We start from the raw sequence: 6,202 nt of genomic DNA, 5'->3' as shown, positions 1-6,202 counted from the left end.
TTTTGAACATAGTAAATGTCAATGGAGAAGAGGAAAAAGCTTAAGGACTGAACCTTTGATCTCTCCAACATTTATAGTTAGGGAAGGTGAGAAGGAAACTGAGAACAAATAGCCAAGGAGGTACAAGATAACCAAGAGATCTATGGACGGTTAAAGAAGGATGAGATCATCTGTGCAAAATGCTAATAACAGAGAGAAGAGAACTGAAATTACGGCTTGAGTCTTTTATGAAATTTAGGGAAAATGCTTTTCCAGTTTGTGGAGTTTTAAAATAATATATTTAAGAAGATATTTTGGCCAAGAAAAATGATCAATTTTTTTTTTTTAAATCTTATTTTATTTTATTTGAGAACATACTGTACAGAAGGGTTACAATTACATGGGCAGGATAATGCATACATTTCTTACCAAGCATTGCAGCCTCCTCCTTTGTTTACCCTTCACCTCCCTTCCCAGCCTCCCCCCTCCCTCCCACCCAATCATACCCCCCCCCCACCGACATTGTAAAGCTGGTTTTGACATGACATTTTGTACTTCTCATTGTTGCAACAGGTCCACCTGAATCCTTAAACGACTTGTTTGTCCCCATCTCCTCCACATGTTATACTGACATCAAATATAGTGAAAGCGGGGGTTACACTGTGGGGGAGGGACATACAAAGCAACACAGAAATAATCTTATAAATGCGTTAGAAACACATGCATGAAAGAAACAAAAACATTAAAATACATATTTGAGGTTTCGTTTTCCTAACATCACATTATCTGACTTTTTCCGCTTGACTCATACCTATACTAGATATTGCAAATAAGGGAAACCATGGGACCTGTGTTTCTTTGGGCCTGGCTTACTTCACTTAATATAATTTTTTCCAAGCCTTTCCATTTCCTAACAAATGGGGCAATGTCATTCTTTCTGATGGAGGCATAGAATTCCATTGTGTATATATACCACATCTTCTTGATCCATTCATCTACTGAGGGGCATCTGGGTTGGTTCCATGTCTTAGCTATGGTAAATAATGCTGCAATAAACATAGTTGTGCTGGTAGCTTTAGTGTGGCCTTGTTTGTGATCATTTGGGTAAATGCCCAAAAGTGGGATTGCTGGGTCATTGGGGAGCTCTATGTGGAGTCTTTTGAGGAACCTCCATACTGCTTTCCAAAGTGGTTGAACAAGTTTACATTCCCACCAACAATGAAGTAAGGTTCCTTTCTGTCCACATCCCCTCCAGCATCTGTTGTTGTTGGAGTTCTTGATTTTTGCTGTTCTAACTGGAGTGAGGTGATATCTCAATGTTGTTTTGATTTGCATTTCTTTTATGGCTAGGGATGTTGAACATTTCTTCATGTGTCTATTGGCCATCCTTCTTTCTTCTTCAGAGAAGCTTCTCTTTAAGTCTTTCGCCCACTTACTTATTGGGCAGTTGTTTCTTTGAGGATTTGTTGTTGGGTGGTTTAATTTTTTGAGTTCCAAGTATATTTTAGATATGAGACCCTTGTCCGTTGTATGGCTAGTAAAGATCTTCTCCCAGTCCGTGGGCTTTCTATTGATCTTGCTAGCTATGTCATTTGCCCTGCAGAAGCTCTGCAACCTTATACAATCCCATTTGTCCAGCCTTTCTTTGATTTGTTGTGTTTCCGGGTCTCTATTCAGAAAATTTCGGCCTGAGCCAAGGAGACCCAGGGTTTCTCCTATTCCATCCTGTAATGTTTTCAGAGTGTCTGCTTTGAGTTCAAGGTCTTTGATCCATTTGGAGTTGATTCTGGTGCAGGGTGATATATAAGGATCTAGCTTTAGTTTTCTACATGTAGTTAACCAGTTTTGCCAGCACCATTTACTGAAGAGGCTGTCTGTCTTCCATTCTATTGTTTTAGCTCCCTTATCGAAGATTAGATGGCTATAGGTCTGTAGGTTCATTTCTGGGTTTTCAATTCTATTCCATTGGTCCTGAGGTCTGTTCTTATGCCAATACCAAGCTGTTTTGATTACTATGGCTTTATAGTAGAGTTTGAAATTTGGTATTGATATTCCTCCAGCCGTGTTCTTTCCGTTGAGGAGCGTTTTTGCTATTCGGGGTCTTTTATTGTTCCATATGAATTTTTGGATTGCCTCTTCTATTTCCTTGAAGAATGAGGGTGGAATTTTGATAGGTACTGCGTTGAATTTGTAGATAGCCTTGGGAAGTATTGCCATTTTCACGATGTTAATCTTTCCAATCCAGGAGCATGGGAGGTTTTGCCATTTTTTAAGTTCTGTGTTGATTTCCTTTTTCAAGATTTTAAAGTTTTCATCATAGAGGTCCTTCACTTCTTTAGTTAAGTTAATTCCTAGGTATTTTATTTTTTGTGGGGCTATTACAAATGGAGTTGCTTTCCTAACTTCAGCCACACTTTTCTCATTGTTGGCATACAGAAAAGCCATTGATTTTTGGGGGTTAATTTTATAACCTGCTACTTTGCCAAAGTTTTGAATCAGCTTGAGTAATTTGGGAGTGGAGTCTATGGGATTCTTTAAATACAAGATCATGTCATCTGCAAAGAGGGAGAGTTTTATTTCTTCTTTCCCTATTTGGATCCCCTTTATGTCTGCATCTTGTCTTATTGCTGTAGCTAGGCATTCTAATACTAGATTGAAGAGAAGTGGAGAGAGTGGGCATCCTTGTCTTGTCCCTGAGTTAAGAGGAAATGGCTTTAGTTTTTCACCATTGAGTATAATGCTGGCTGTAGGTTTGTCATATACAGCCTTTATTGTATTGAGGAATGTTCCATGGATTCCTAATTTTTCCAAAACCTTCATCATAAAGGGGTGTTGGATCTTGTCGAATGCTTTTTCTGCGTCTATTGAGATAACCATGTGGTTCTTATTCTTGCTCCTGTTGATGTGATGAATAATATGAATTGATTTGCGTATATTGAACCAGCTTTGCATCCCTGAAATGAATCCTGTTTGATCGTGGTGTATGATTTTTTGGATGAATTGTTGAAGTCGGTTGGCCAAAATTTTGTTGAGAAGTTTTGCATCAATGTTCATCAAAGAAATGGGTCTATAGTTCTCTTTCTTTGATGAGTCCCTGCCTGGTTTTGGGATGAGGGTTATGATGGCTTCATAGAATGTGTTCGGTAGTGAGCTTTCTCTTTCAATTTCATTGAAGAGTTGGAGGAGAATTGGTGTGAGCTCTGCTTTGAAGGCCTTGTAAAATTCCGCTGTGAAACCATCTGGTCCTGGACTTTTCTTAGCTGGGAGGTCTCTTATTGCTGTTTCTATTTCAATGCTTGATATGGGCCTGTTAAGATAGTTTAACTCATCTTGGTTTAGTTTTGGCATGTCAATATTTGCTAGGAAGAGGTCCATTTCTGTCAAGTTCTCAAACTTATTAGCATAAAGTTTTGAGAAGTATTCCCTTATAATGTTCTGAATCTTGGTTGTTTCCGTGGTGATGTTTCCATTCTCATCTCTGAGTTTATTAATTTGGGTGTGTTCTCTTCTTTTTCTGATAAGATTTGCTAAGGGTCTGTCAATTTTGTTAAGTTTTTCGAAGAACCAACTCTTTGTTTTGTTGATTCTTTCTATAGTTTTTTTGGATTCTAATTCATTTAATTCTGATTTAATTTTGATTATTTCTTTCCGTCTACTGGATTGGGGTTTATCTTGCTGCTCTTTTTCAAGGAGGTTTAGATGTGTCATTAAATTGTTAGTTTCAGATCTCTCCAATTTTTTGATGTAGGAGCTCAGAGCTATAAACTTGCCTCTGAGTACTGCCTTTGCTGTGTCCCAGAGGAGCTGGTATTTTGTGTGTTCATTTTTGTTGAATAGCATTAACATTTGAATTTCCTTTCTAATCTCTTCCATGACCCACTCATGATTCAGCAGTGTGTTGTTCAGCCTCCATGTGATACCGGACTTTCTTTGGTGGCTTTTGGTGTTGAGTTCTAACTTTATTCCCTTGTGGTCAGAGAGAATGCAAGGTATAACTTCAATGTTTCTGAATTTAGACAAGTTTGCTTTGTGGCCTAAAATGTGGTCTATTTTAGAAAACGTTCCATGTGCTGCTGAGAAAAACGTGTATTCTGATGCTGCTGGGTGAAATGTTCGGTAAATGTCTCTTAAGTCTAGTTGATCTATGCAGCTGTTTAGATCTGCGGTTTCTCTGTTGAGTTTTTGCCGAGTTGATCTATCTAGTGGGGAGAGTGGTGTGTTAAAATCCCCAACAATTAATGTCTTTGGATCTATATGGGATTTGAGGGAAAGTAGTGTTTCTTTGATAAATTTGGGTGCTCCATTGTTTGGCGAGTAGATATTTAGAATTGTAATATCCTCCTGAAGGAGAGATCCTTTAATTAGTATGTAGCGACCTTCTTTATCTCTTTTCACGAATTTTAATTTGAAGTCTATTTTATCTGATATTAGGATTGCAACTCCCGCCTGTTTATGCGGTCCGTTTGCTTGGTAGATTTTGTTCCAGCCTTTAACATTGAAAATGTGTTTGTTTTTACGGGCAAGATGTGACTCCTGTAGGCAGCAGATAGAAGGGTCTTGTTTTTTAATCCAACTAGACAGTCTATGTCGCTTAATTGGAGAGTTCAGTCCGTTAACATTTAGAGATAGGACTGAGAGGTATTTGGGAGTTCCTGCCATGTTATCTACCTTCGTGGGGGCTGCGAAAACTGGGTTCTTCCTATGGTTCTTGGATTCTCAGTTTGGGTGCAGTTTCTTGGCCTTTATTGCGGTCTTGTTGGTTTTCTATGTGTAGGACATCTTTAAGAATCTTTTGTAGGGCTGGTTTGGTGGAGATGTATTGTTTCAATTTTTCTTTGCTATGGAAGGTTTTTATTTGGCCTTCAGTTATGAAGGAGAGTTTAGCTGGGTACAGTATTCTTGGTTGATAGTTGTTTGTTTTTAGGGCATGGCATACATCATTCCAGGCTCTTCTTGCTTTGATTGTCTCTGCTGAGAAATCTGAGGTGATTCTAATTGGTTTCCCTTTATAAGTGATTACCCTTTTCTCTCTGACAGCTTTAAGGATCTTTTCCTTGTTCTGAGTTGATCCTGTGTGGATTATAAAGTGGCGGTGGGATGTCCTATTCTGGTCTGGTCTATTTGGGGTTCTAAAGGCTTCTTGTATCTGGACAGGCCTATCTTTTTGCATGTTTGGGAAGTTCTCTGCTAGGATCCTGTTAAACAAATTTCCTAGACCATTAACTTCTGTTTCTAGGTGCTCCTCTACACCCATTATCCTTAGATTAGGCCTTCTGATGGTGTCTTCCAGGTGTTGGATAGATCTATCATATTTCTTGGACTTGTCTTGGATGGTTGTATGTTCTTTCTCTATAATATCTAGGCTGTCTTCAATCCCTGAGATTCGATCTTCTGCATGGTCTAACCTGCTGTCAAGACTCTCTACTTTGTTTTTTATCTCTTTTCCTTCTAGTTGGTCAGCTTTGATGGCTTCAAGTTCTTTGTTGAAGCTCTGTTTTAGGTCTTGTATGAATTTCTTTACTTCCTTAATTTGGTGTTCAGTGTTTGTCCTCAAATCGCTTAGTTGATTGGTTATGGTTTCTTTGGGCTCCCATTCCTTCTGTTGGGTTCCATTCAGCATTCCCTTTGTGGTCTCCCTGACTTCCTTCAGCTCTTTGTTAATGGATTCCATGAATGCCTTTAGTGATCTTTGTGTGTTCTCTATCTGGTCTCTCAATTCCTGTATTACTCTTTGATTAGCTTCCTCCCGTTCGTGGGATTCCTGCAGATCTCTTTGAGTGTTCTCAGCCTGCTCACGCCATTCCTCCCTTTCTCTTTGAGTATTCTCAAGTTGTTCACGCAAATCCTGTATCAGTTTTTGAGTAGCTTCCTCACGCTTATGATATTCCTGTATAAACTTCTGGGATGCCTCCTCTCTCTCCCTATCACGCTCATACAGAGTCCTTTGTACGTTGTCAAACTTTTCATTTATCATGTTTGCCAGCAGTGTTTGTAGAGCTGTTTGGGAACTCTCCTCTGGATTATTCATTATCTGTTCTAACCCCTGATTATCAAGATTGGGAATTGAGATACCCGAATTTGCCATTTTTCTTGTGTTTTTCCGGCTTACTCTGCCCATTTGAGATGAAGATAGCACCAGTTTTGTGCTAGAACACTATCTTAAGGCAACCATCAACCAAAGTTTGCATTTGTACAGTCAATAGTCTACAGATACAATCTAGTT

Source organism: Dipodomys spectabilis, unplaced genomic scaffold (assembly GCF_019054845.1).
Source record: "Dipodomys spectabilis isolate Male_0828 unplaced genomic scaffold, ASM1905484v1 ptg000053l, whole genome shotgun sequence".
Taxonomy (NCBI): Eukaryota; Metazoa; Chordata; class Mammalia; order Rodentia; family Heteromyidae; genus Dipodomys; species Dipodomys spectabilis.
This window is presented reverse-complemented; position numbering follows the sequence as displayed.